Source organism: Protopterus annectens, chromosome 8.part0 (assembly GCF_019279795.1).
Source record: "Protopterus annectens isolate FY-2018-M chromosome 8.part0, PAN1.0, whole genome shotgun sequence".
NCBI classification, from domain to species: domain Eukaryota; kingdom Metazoa; phylum Chordata; order Ceratodontiformes; family Protopteridae; genus Protopterus; species Protopterus annectens.
Window position 1 is genome coordinate 278,774,550 of NC_056741.1, and position 14,025 is coordinate 278,788,574.

Sequence of the window (14,025 nt, forward strand, 5' to 3'; positions counted from 1 at the left end):
AAATAATTTTTCAAATTAGCACCCCTTTTGAAACTAAACTTAAGAGGTCTGGAAAAAACAGCCAAGCTACTGGGCATTTTGGAAAGAAAGTCCCAGTATTTCCATTATGCATTTTTAACCCCCCTAATATCAAAGTGGTATTCCATCACAAAAAAATGTATCCTTTTTCATACTTGCATTCATACTCGTCACCTGTACCTGGGGGTCCACCTCTAAATCAGACCCTGACAGGTACTCCACTGTTGGACCATCTCCATAAAACATTAGTGGAACATATCTTGTGCCCCATCCATTCAAAATATCTTGTTTAATAGACTCAGCTGCATCCATCGGGTAACCCCTAGCCACAAATAACTCCCTAATAAACTCTAATTCACTAACCAAATCCTCCTTAAGTGTAGTCATCCAGGCAGCCCTAACCATTTACGCTTTGACTATATTTCTTTTTTGAAAAAGAGGATGGTCACTCTGAAAATGTAAATAGGAGTTGGAAAAACACTCTTTCCTATAAAGGCTGGATACATATCTGTTATTGATAGTATCCTTTCTAATATCCGCATCCAAAAAATGGGATTCAGATGAACCAATATTGTGACTGAATATCAAAAATTCAGTGGTACTATTAATATAATTAACAAAGTTCTCTATTTCATTTATGGATCTCTTCTACACAATAAAGATGTCATCCAAAAACGATACTAGACTTTGATGTTTTCAGAAAATGGGGATGAAAACACACTGTTGTTCCTAGTGTAATAAAACCACATTGGCAAAAACGGGGGCGCATGAAGCCCCTACTGCCACCCCATCAACTTGTTTATAATACTCCCCCTGGAAGTAGATAAAGTTATTTTTGAGAACAAATTCTATGTTCTCCAAAATCAATCTAAAATCCATGGGAGTCAAAAAAATCCAATTTGATAATCACATCTTCAAATCTGGATAACCCCACATTATGGGGAATAACAGTGAACAAGCCCTTAATGTCGATTGTAATAAATTTACACATGACACGTGTGTGTGTGTGTGTGTGTGTGTGTGTGTGTGTGTGTGTGTGTGTGTATATATATATATATATATATATATATATATATTATATATATATATATATATATATATATATATATATATATATATATATATATACACACACACACACATATATATACACACACACACACACACACACACACCATATATATATATATATATATATCGATGACTATTTTTTCCATGATAGAGATCATGCAACCTTATTTTTTGCATAACAGGGATCATACATATCTAATTAAAAACACAAGATACATATCGAACATCCTTACTGAAACCCTTTAAGTGGAAAGCTAGAGATAAAAAAGCATAGTTCACTTTTGAAACAGTTACCATCTTTCTATGGGATTTGTATAGTTTGCTTTACTTCATTTCTATATTTAATCTCCATACCTATAACTAGTTTGATGCTGTCATCTTCCCATACTGCTTTACTATCTGGAAAATCAATGTTTTGCTAAACTGATTTCCACATTACTGAGACAGTCTGACAAAAAAAATGAAAGTTACCTATGCACCAGGGACTACATAGTATATCCTTGGTTGCACCCTCATTTTTAATACACACACACTTTTAGTCTGATTTCTTATTATTAAATATAACTAAATATGCATTTCATACTTAATGCGAGATTAGTGGTACATCTTGAAATAGCACACCATTGCTAAAAACTGTTACAATCTTGAATCTTAAATAAGTAAATGCTGCAGTACTTTTTTATATCTCCTACTGACTTGTAATGAAAAAGACAGTACTGTAGATGTTTTATATATACATTACACACACACACACACACACACACACACACACACACACACACACACACACACACACACTCTCTCTCGAATAATAGTGATGAATATGTGGATTCATTGGGTAATCCTTGACATTAGTACTGCTAGGCTGCATCTTAAAAAGTAATGCTACTCCCTACAGGCTTAGACTATCTCCTAGTTACTCTCTTTTCTTACACAATATTCTAGTTACTCTCCTTTCTTTGTACCAATACTAGCAGAGCAAGAAGTCAGTTGTTATTTTTTACTTGACAAAAATGTTTCATTATGCTCTTCCCTTTCTATTTTCACCAAATTCTTCAGAACTTTTAAACTGAGATAAAAATAGTAAGTGTGTAAATCAAACCAGAACATATGCAGATCCCATGACCAAACAAAGCAGCATTTGTTTTCCTGTGTATTCAATTTCCAGGTTGCACAGTGTCTTCATAGCTATGTAAAGTAGACACAAACAGGTAAAAAGAAAGCAATGCAAGTTTTGTCCAGATTGTGCAATCATTTATTTACAATGCACGTTTTGCTGCATACTGGCATAAAAACTTTGAAAGAGAGCCTTTGTATGTTTAAAAGTTTGGTACAAGACAAACAAGAATTGAAGAAATAAAGTACTTAAAGCATTTTTAGAAGGGGAGGAGACAAATGATGCATTCAGAGTCTTAAGAAAAAAATCTATGCTTAAGCAATATCTATAAATGTTATGCAAAGTGAGTGCTCTGTTTTAGTAACCAGAGATTAAGGCAAGTATGTACGAAGGAACCTTAAAGCTCATTGGTATTCCTGGATACATAACTGTGCACTTTACCAACAGAACATTTTCACATCCTCAAACCTTTGATGTTAGATGAAATTGCTCTATTATGGAGTAAGATGTACCTTGATATTTTCTGATGGCAGGGTGATCATACACATATATGAACTATAAAACATTCAGGCATCCTTTCAGTTGTTACGCTACAGATAAGTAAATATCTCAACGGAAATACTTTTACCGCCTGCTACATATCCGATGTGTATTTGTGCTAATAATATAATGACAGTCATTTAACAATCTGTCAAAAACATTAAGCACAGATATAGTTACAGAGTAAGAAATTTCAGTGGGTTACCTTTTATAAAATTCAGTAGACATGTTATGTTATATGTCTTTAAAATAATGCTGTTAACTTACCTGCATACTACATTCTTTAAGATCCCAAAATATTTGCGTCTTCCTTTGATCAGTAGTAGATCATTATGTCCAGTACCTTAAAATGAGCACTTTTCTAATGGATCTTCAGGGTTGAGTTACTTTTCCCAGTGTTCCATCTACACAGTCAGGTTTCTCCTCACCATAGCAACCAAAAGAAACAATACGGGCTCCTCCGGTACGGAAAACAGGGAGCCGAGCTAGTCTGACTGACAGGTAGTTTAGCGTATACAACTCCTTTGCAGATTGAAGCAGTGAGCTCTGTTTCCACTCCTGATTTTTCAAGGCATAATTCCTGGCAAGTTATGTTGCAAAACAATTATATACAATCTGCTCTTTTCCAGCAATGAGGACTATCGATTTGTCCCAAAGTAAACGTTCTATTTTAAAATATATACATTGTAAGTATTAACATGTTCCAAAAATAATCCCATTACAACTAATGTAGACCAAGAGACGCAATTTTTTAAACATTGTTGCATACGATGCAGTGAAAATGTAATAAGTACAGTTCTATGTAAATGTAAAAAAAAAATAAAAATAAAAAAAGAATTAAGAATATAACCTTATTTACGAATGCATGTCCTGTTTACTTGTATGTTTATATTTTTCTCAAGACGAACCTGAAGTTAGCCTACTTGGATAAAATTCTTACCGCTAAACTGTACAGATTTTCACAGAATGTCCAGATTTTTTGCCTCATGTTTTTTGTCTGTTTCTTATAAAATTGTGGTTTTTCTGGCAAATCATTGAAGATTGAAGTCATAAAACAATGGCGGACATTTGAGTTTTGGACTTCATATCCTTCAAAAAATCATGGTAATGCAAAACCTGCTTTTTATCAACTTTATAAGTTTTTTAAGAACAATATTTAGACATTGTCCCTATTTTGGAGCCTTTATCTCCCCATTATCTGTGGCTTTGTCCAGATGTCTTGCTCTAAGAAGTTGGGAGGTATAGGTTAACTGTTCCGTCCAAGTTAGCAAACATACATACACATAGATAAATACCTACAAAAGTGGAATGAATGCCATGATGGCTCCAGTGTTAAAAAAGAAAATACAACAGTTTTTAATGGACCAGACTGGGTATCATATAAAAAGGGCATTTTAAACTGCTTAAATGCTACATTCATCAGCAGTGTCTACTTTGTTTTAATCATTCTGAGCTCTCACCGTAACTTAGTAAGCGCAAGGCAGAGAAATTAACGCTGAGCGAGAGGGCAACCCATTCTAAGATGCGCGTCCACATACAACTTCTCGCCTTTTCAGCTGCGACACTGCTTACCTATCGCACAGCAGTATGTGAAGGAAATGCACGGAGTACGTCCAGACTGCGCACAGATTATTTATTTATTTATTTTATTTATATTTGTTGACCGGGAGTGTCCGATTGGACGTAGGTCCATTTTCAGCGGAAGCCCGGGGAGAAAAGCTCCACAGTTAAAATAAACAGACAGTAGTTACATTGGATTACATAGCGATTAACAATTTACATAGCAACCAAACCGGAGAACTAAGAGCTATGAAGCAGCTTTGCTAACGTCAGTGCTGTGCAGATAGAGTCCAAGATCTACTGTTTTCTACAGTACTACAATCGCTAAGCATAAGTTCTGATACCGATTACTATAACAATGTCAAAAGACCATCAAAATAATTTCTGCCTCTGAGAAAGGATATTCTTTTAAATGGATTATGTGCTACTTCTGCAGTTGCATTAGCACTTGGGAATGGTGGTTATGCTACATGCATATCAGCATATCAGATCTGTGGCTGACTGACTCGCCAGTATAAGCTACCATTTTTGAGAGGAAGAGGATTTTTCATACTATAAAACTAGAGTAGAAGTAGAAACTAAAAATGCATGTAATATATCATGTAGGATATTCTATGTAATTAAACTGTTTAAATGCCGCATTTTTATTATACGTTCCCAAGGCAGACTACTATCTCAATTAACAAATGCCAGTGTAGTGTAAATAAATAAAATAATTATGACTAAAGTTCATTTTGTGTGTTCTAGAGCACCGCTGGCTGCAAGAAAGAAGTTCCATAATGAAGACGGGAAACAAATGACTGCACCCTGAGAATCAGAATCTGACAAGCAAGCAAGCGTACAAAGAGAGTGGAAGCAGGCTGCTAGGACTCCAAAAGAGGGTCAACAGAAAGGTGTGTGGGATGGAGGGGATGGTGTATTATTTATTATTTATTTTATTTTGCATTTGTTTACTGGAAAAGTCAGACTGAGCAGGGTTGCCCATTTTCAGAGGAGGCCCGGGGAGAAAAGCTCCACACATTATGACAGAACATGAAAACATATAACATTACAATATATCAATCAAAGAATCAAAAAAATTAGAACAATCTAGAAAAGAACTTTACAAGTTTGTCATAGATTCCCCCATGATTATTAGTAGTACATATTCAAATATTCACAACAGGTTTATACTTAGCAGTGTTAAGCTAAAGAACTAAATACATAATTCCCAAAACATTGCTATAATTTGTATTACAAGGATCTGACCATAAGCTAATCACCCTAGATATCTGCATCCCGCCCCCCCACCCACCATTAAGGAAACCACAGTGAAAAATTTCTTCAAAGCCAACTTCATGCTTCTTAAGACAGAAGTGGTGAACTTCATGACACCTATGCAGACGGACAATACAGTTACAACTGCTGAATCCTACACAAATGCACTCTATAAGCACTTACATGAGTGCACGGATCGTGCTATCCCAAACAGAACCAAGATGCTATCCTCCAAAAAAAGGAAGCCAATCTGGTGGTTCCCTGCCATAAACAAACTACAACAGAAGGAAGAAACAGTTGCAAAAGAGAATAAATTCCCATGAGTGGAGGAGCTCCCAGGTCAGTCTCAGTAAGAAGTTGAGATCCCTTATAAGATCCTCCAAAGCTAGCTACGAAAACAAAATCGCCACTGATTCTAAGGGCAACCACAAAGCATTCTATAGCTATGTCAAGAATCTCAATGGCAACACCCACATCTGCTCTGAGTTACAGCACAACAGCACGAAAATTACAAACCAAATGATATTGCCAACATCCTGGCAGATAGGTTCAGTGCTAACTTTACCCCCCACTCACCCCCTAAAGGGCCCATATCTATACGGGAAGAATGCAGAGTTCCTGTAATCACATCTATGCAGGTAAAAGCTGCACTCTCCAAAACCAAAAACACAGCATCCATGGGACCGGACAACATCCCAGGCTGTGTTTTACATGAACTTCAGAACGAACTGCCTCCCCACCTAAGCACCATGTTCAATCATTGTCTCACGTCAGGCTTTGTGCCCACTGAATGGCGCACAGTAACAGTTATCCCACTCCACAAAGGGGGAGCCACCACTGATCCTGGGAACTATCGCCCTATTAGCTTGACGAGCCTGGTTTGCTAGGCCATGGAACATATCATCATGGAACTCATAAACAAAGACATTGGTAACCTCCAAACACTGGACCCCACCTAGTTTGGGTTTGTGAAAGGCAGATCATGCCTTTTGAACCTGATCGACTTCTTTGAGGCAGTCACCAAAGCCGTAGACGAGGGTAAGTTGGTTCACACAGCCCATCATGACCTCGCAAAGGCTTTCAACACCATCTCCCATTCTGGAATTATAGCTAAACTCACTAAACTAGGTATAAATCCCTATATCACAAGATGGGTTGCCAACTGGCTCACTGACAGAACCCACACTGTAAAAGTTGCAGACTCCAAATCTGACTTCAAACCAGTGACAAGTGGAGTACCACAGGGTTCAGTACTGGGACCTCTTCTGTTTGGTATCTACTTCTCTGAAGTACAGGCTAACACACAAGGCCTCTGACTAATGAAGTTCGCAGATGACTGCAAACTAGAAGCTATAGTTGAATCCCCAAATAATGTGGACATCCTACAGAAGGGCCTCACTGAGACAGATGCCTGGTGTCAGAGGCATGGCCTCAAGCTCAGTGCCAAAAAGTGCATTGTCATCCCCTTTGGTAAAAACTCTGTACCCATGAACTACCACATAAACGGCAGTCTACTTAACGCCGAATGTGTGATAAGAGATCTTGAGTTCCACATTTTTGTGATAGTGCAGTAGTAAAGGGAATCACCTGAGATAAATCCACTTTTGGAAACTTCTTCCAGTCCTTTGTTAGTGGGCCTTAGCAGATGGCTGTTGGTGTAATGGTTAATTAGGCCATGTAGGGCTGGGATTTTGTTGTATGACCAAATACCAGAGGAGCTCAGGAGCTGCAATTCTTAACAGAGACAAGAAGAGAAGTGGAATTAATTGTAAGTGCACGACAAAGGGTTACCCTAAACTGAAAGGAGAGAGGAGGAGAAAGGCACATTTTAGTAACTTCACCCTGGATTCTCAAAAGTACTTATTTGCTGAGATGGCTTTGGACCCATAGATTGGACTATAGTCAAGAGGTTGCATATTACCATCCACCATTAGTAAATCCACAAAACATGAAAGTAATTCAAGGCAAGACAATTATTTTCAGAATAGACTGGCGGCATCTCACATGCTCTAGATTAGATAGGACTAGACAACTAACATGGTAGAACTATAGACACTAAGTACATGGAAAAAGGTATTCTGGAATATTCCTTCCAGTCGTAATTCACATCCTTGATTGACCTTAGAAATACACAATTATTATTCAGAACCTTTACATTTTAGCAGTTTCTTATTGCTGTCTTGGTCCTCATGGCTTCATCCATACAGTCACACAGACAAACTGTATCCATTAAGGAACATGTAGCAAGACAAGGTCAAACTGTGATATTCCTTTGTGTTATAAAAAAGCAGTATTATGAGTCTTATCTAGCTTGTAGCATACAGCTGACATAAACATGTTTCTGGCCTGAAATTTAGAAATCAATTATGTCAGTTGTAAATTCTGAAATGATTCTGACACACTGGGCTGTATACAATAAAGCATACACAATCCACTAAGATGGTGTGTCCATCACGCCATGATGCGCACAATAGCGCACTGTTTTGGATTCAGGTAGGCAGGTCTACACAGTGTGTACAGCTGCCCAAGCATGGTAAACACTGTGGTACGCTAATTACAGCATAAGCAGTTGAATCATATGCTAATCAACCAGTCCAAGGTGGAGGAGCTAACCGTGTAGACTCAGTTCTGGTTTTTCCTGCGAATTCTAAAACCTATCAGAATGCAGCCATGGAAAGGAGTCCACACAGAAAGGATGTTAGGGGCTGCTGTTGTTTTAATTCATGTATATGTGCAACAGGTTGATGACTATTCTGCTGCTAATACACCATGGCCAAGAAGGAGAAGGGTTTTTAGACCTCATTTAGCTTATCAGAATCTGCATGAGGTAGAAATTGTAGAGAGCTATAGGGTGGATAGAGACATACAACAGGAACTCTGAAACCTCTTTTATCCTCAACTCAGAGCAAGGAGAAACCGAAGGGAACCAATACTGGTGGAGACAAAGGTATGTGTAGCACTTAAAATTTTAGCTACACGATCCTTCCAAAGACCAACAGGGGACATGCTGGGAGTGTCACAGGAATTAACATCCAGGATCCTACATGAATTCCTGAATGCTATGCTCAAACATACCAGCGACTACATATATTTTTCCGATACACCTGAGGACAGGGTCACAAATATTCAAGAGTTATACACTGTAGCACACTACCCTGAATTACCTGGTGCCATAGATTGCACACATATAGAAATCAAAGAACCACCCTGAGAACAGAGAAGGGTATACATAAATAGAAAGAGCTTCCTCTCTGTTAACTGCCAAATCATGTGTAATGCTAAGGAAATCATCTTGAATGTGTGCTGGCAACTCAGGCAGTTACCACAATTCACATATCTGGCAAAACTCCCAACTGTATGACGTGTTTACTAGGGGTGATATCCCACAGGGTCATTTACTGTGCATGGTAGAGGTGGCAATTCATCATTGTTGTAGCTGACCATGAGAACTGTCTCTGCCAGGAGTTGCTCTGGCACATCCATGCCCATGGTCAGATGCACCTCTGCTACCCGAACATGACTGATGTCTGCTGGATGAGCTCTCCTCATGAGTATGTCCAGGACCACAACCCCATGGCCTGCCACATCTGGGTGTGGACAACTCAACCACTGATGGAGCAGTGGAAGTAGTACCACTATGTGAGCATGAATGGCCACATCGGCTAACATCAGATGATGTGACTGACCTACACCCATGTGGATGCCATCCCCCTCCAAGCAGATATTCCATCACATCCACTGCTCATTCCAACTTGTCAGTCATCTGATCCATTGAATCGGCAACACGTTGGAGGCAGTCTCACATGTCAGCCTGTGCCACATGTACAACCCTAAGCATTTCCTAGGAGGCTCTTTTGGAACATGCCTGTACCTACATGATGGCTCTAAACATACAGCGAGTGACATGGAAAGACACACCTGGATCAGGTGGAGGATGGACAGCAGCCCTCCTCCAAGCACCCCTAACAACCTACAGCATGGCACCTCAGCCACACTTTGGCTACAACCAGAGTCAACAGGCACTGAAGCCGCAGTAACCACACTACCCTGATCGTGTGTGTTACCTTCCACCTTTCCAACATCTGAGGGCTCATTGGAATGGGTTTGGTAGGCCTACTGCCTGTGTCCGATGGAATTACAGGGGATTACTGAATGCAACCTCAGTGTCAGAGTCAACCTCTGCACCCCCCCCCCCGTCTGTGCCTGTCCACCCACCATCATCATCAGAGTGTGCTGATACTCTGATTTCATGTGATAAAAGTCCTAATAAGCAACAAAAACAGGAAAGAAATTAATAGCTACATTACTACAGTTCAATATATGCTAACAAACTAACTGCTGCCACTGTCACAGACAGTACAGCAGTATGCACACAGTCCTGACACCTACATCACACATATGGATATGATAAATATTTCTATGTACTGCTCATTGGTACTGAAATAAACATGTTTGGCTTACCATGTGCAGATGGCTCTGTACTTGCTAGTGAGGATGGTCCTGGAAGAAGTTAAGCAAAATATAAGGACACCATCATTACAATAACATAACCATAACCCAGGGTGAAAAAATTGGGCCTTTATATGTCCATTAACAATACATTTAACAGAAACTTGGATAACACGTCCACCATAAGCCCATGTGTAATGAACCAGCATGTATTGTTAACTGTATCAATCTATAACTAGCCCCTTCAAAAAAATTGTTAAACAAATGTTTAAATATTGCTGTCAATATTTTACTATACTAGATTTATTTAACAACTGACATAGGTAAGCCTATCTGGAAGCTCCTCCTGGGACATACTTGTCCTCCCTGCAACAGCAGCACCAACATCAATCACATGCTGTTGTGTCCTTTCGACTGAGCTCCCTGGATCCCTTACTATGGATAGGAACTCTTCATTTGGCATAAGTGGTGGCTCTGTAGCAGGCCATCTCCCTGGTAACCATCTGTTCACAGGCCAGTGCAGCTGCTGTCCTCCAGGCTGATGAAATCATATCAGTGCCCTATGATGCACTTGATTATATCTCCTGCTGCATCCCCCAACAGTGTTCACATCATTCACTATCTGCTGCCAACTTTGCATTCTTCCAGACATATCCCCATGTCCTGTCTCAAGCAGAAAGGCACCATGTTGCCGAAATGCTTACACAATCCCATTGTTCTCAGAGTCACTGAAGGGTATTTTGCATGGACTGAAACATTTGAGTGCCATAGTCCTAGGTGACATAAAACACAAAAAAAAGATGTACACATAAATATCACATAAATAAATGCCTGCTTAGATATAATACATAATTAATTTTTCAATATTACCCACTGGAAAAACAAAATCTTTCAAGATATTGAAATATAAAAAAGGATTACGTGGTTGTAACATATCACAGTCACACACAAAGCAAGGTTTGATCCAAAACTAGGGAAGTAACAATAGCAAAGCAAACCTCTCTACAATTTTGTTTGTTCCAACACAGAAATGGAACTTGCTTCCCCACCCCCAAAACAACAGGCAAATGACATTTTGGTACCTAACAAAGGAATAAAACATCAGTGAATTGTTATAAGTGCTATCAAAGAAACTGTCCCAAAAACGTGTACACATTTATCACAGAACATTCATTTTTATGCAATTGCCAGTCACCTCTACCTGTAGCCAGCACTACCCTAGAGGTGTCTATGGGCCATCCTAGAAGGCTAACCCCACTATGTCATTGATAATGTAGAATATTTACATTTAAGTGAAATAACAATAGAAGAGTGTAAAGAGAAACAGTTGTAACATTAACACATGATGAAAGTTAATAAGGCTGTGCATCTGAGAAAGTAAAATGCCCTGACAAAATTGCCTGTGTTATCAGTAAAGTACTAAGAGTGCATGCAGAAAAAGTAGCGTTTGCTAATGCATATAGATATAAAAATATTTTTCTAAGTGACGTGAGCATATCCAGTATATAACTGAAAAATGCAGTCATAGCTTATTAAGATCAGTAGTCTTCTGTGCAGATAAATCCAAAGTAATAGCAATCTTCTTCTGTGTTACCCACATAAACAAGTGTCCCCACAGTTTCCTTATTATAGTGTAGATTAAAGCCTGTGAGCATGGTGAAGATGCAAGTGAGGTGCGAGCTCATTAGAATTGCTGAATCCCAAATGTATGGCTTCATGTATCTGATGTAAACATAATACAGGCACTTCTTCAGTGTTTGTTGCTAATGGATTGTGACTGTGAATGATTACTGGTAGGGAGAAGAAAAAACGCAACAGCAACTCAGACTCCCTTAATTCCAGTGGGTGTGTCAGCCAGGTTAGACATATAAAGTGTAGAAGTAATTGCATCTAGGCTTTAAATGTGAGCAAGCAGCACACATTTCACAGTTTGTGGTCAGTAACATCCAACCTCCATTGCATTTGTTGAAAACTGTATATTATTGCCATTTTATATTCTCACACATTTTAAGGACAGTGATACAAAATGCCTTACAGACTGCATAGCTCAGATTATTGCTCAGATAAGAGATGACTGAACAACATACAGAGATAAGACAGAGCTGCATTTCTGCAAACAGTAGTGATAAATGGTTGTGTGATCACTTGTTGCACTACATCTGAAATTAATACATCTACAAACAACTCAGAAGTGTACAAGTGTCATATGTCTTGTTAATACTGTGGATAATGTTGCAGTTGCTTATATGTACAATGATTTTAATTCTCTGCTGCAAAGCTCTTTCTGTGGTAAAGAGGGATAAGACACACTTACTGTGTTTGAAGGTTCATTGGTGTGAGAGTTCAAATCCAGACTTGAAAATCTTTCATATGTACTAACATATATTTTGTAATGTTGTTTATTATATAGATTTCTTTTTGTAATGCCAGTTTTTGCATGGTGCTTGGTTTAACGCAAACACGAGAAATGGATATACACAATGTCATGTGATGTACTTCTTTGATAAACAATATGTCAAATGCACCTGTGAATCACTTGCGTGTGTAGCACATTTGTTAAACACATTGAGCCACACAGCATACTATGTGTAGATCAGGGTTCAAGTCCCACCTTTGTCTTTTAAGAATGAAACCTAATAAACACTGATCACAAGACTAAAACAAGTTTAGCTTTGCTTGTCTTGTTTGTGTGATGCTTGCCATCATGCAAATTTAGAGTAATGGCCCATACACAAAGCAGACAGAATACCTGCAGACAGGATACAAACATTTTCAATTTCAAAATGTATTAATTGTTGCATTTTTTGCTTTGCATCACACGACACCACTTAGTGATGTTGTGCAGAGGTTAGCAACCTTCTCCAATATCTGTAGGTCCAGAACAGATGTAGAGAGGAAGCAGACAGTTGACAATTTCAAAACAGATGTATTCTATTAAGTATGTTAGGCATTGCGTAAACATGCTAACTGGTGGTGTGGCAGTTAACACACAGAAGTTAATAATGAATAGGGAAATAGCCAACTGTAATTTAACTATTTCCATGTTAGCAGTTTAGGGTTGCAATGCAGATAGTCCTGAATCCTAATACAAGAAATTCCAAATATTTTTACTCTTGTTCCATTTCACTTTATATTAAATGTTGCATAAAAAGTTAAACATAATTATAAATAACAATAGGTATGTATAGCAGCGGAGCTCATAGGAATTATATGTATGAATGAGGGTATACAGACTACTATGTTTCTGTAATTATAATTGTGCTAGCTGGCCTTGGATGGCCTTCAGATTTTATTAAGACTTATACACATATGAATATATAAACCAGGACCTTGTCAGGTCACACTCGTACATGGTTAACCCTTCAATCTGTCATGTGTATTGATATATATATATATATATATATATATATATAAAATATGGGTATGCTTCTAAATCTTGAAAGTTCATAATCTTGAAATTCAAAATACTGAGTCCAAAATCTTGAAAATTAAAAATACTGAAAACTCAAAATACTGAATTTCATAATATTGAAAAAACAGAGTACACCAACACTTACAATATTCCAGCACAACTACATAACAAAACATATTACTCTTCTCCAACAATAATCAGGGAGGCAAGCCCCCCTGCACCCCACACCACCTGCTACTTAAATATATAAACTCCAAGATCGCACTCCACAGAGGAAAATGGCTAACATACCTTTGCGTGATTCATGATTGCCTGTTGGAACCTTAGCCATGTCCCCTTTTAGTTTGCTATACAACAACATAACTCATGTTAGTGTAGTAAAGTGCGATCTCGGAATTAATATATTTAAGTAGCAGGGGGTGTGGGTGCAGGGGGGCTTCCCCCCTGCTAATAGTTAGAGTAAACTAATATGCTTTGTCTTTTATTTGTTTCTCTATGTATGTCTGGTGGAGTATAGTAAGTGTTAGTATCCTGTAGTTTTTTCGATATTATGAAATTCAGTATTTTGAGTTTTCAGTATTTTGAACATTCAAGATTTTGG

General features: G+C 38.2%; 1 protein-coding gene across 2 annotated transcripts in view; it reads right to left on the minus strand.

Annotated features, from left to right (window-relative positions):
• TTC24 (tetratricopeptide repeat domain 24) overlaps nt 1-3,167 on the minus strand; it is a 268,837-nt gene extending 265,670 nt beyond the window's left edge. Inside the window, exons 1-2 of one of the 2 annotated variants that reach the window (XM_044079777.1) lie at nt 3,014-3,167; nt 2,192-2,277 (exon numbers count right to left, since the gene is read on the minus strand). The gene's annotated coding sequence lies outside the window, so the exon portion shown is untranslated. The remainder of the gene's footprint in view (nt 1-2,191; nt 2,278-3,013) is intronic. The other variant, XM_044079776.1, reaches the window with a different exon arrangement.
• Between the last annotated feature and the right edge of the window lie 10,858 nt (nt 3,168-14,025).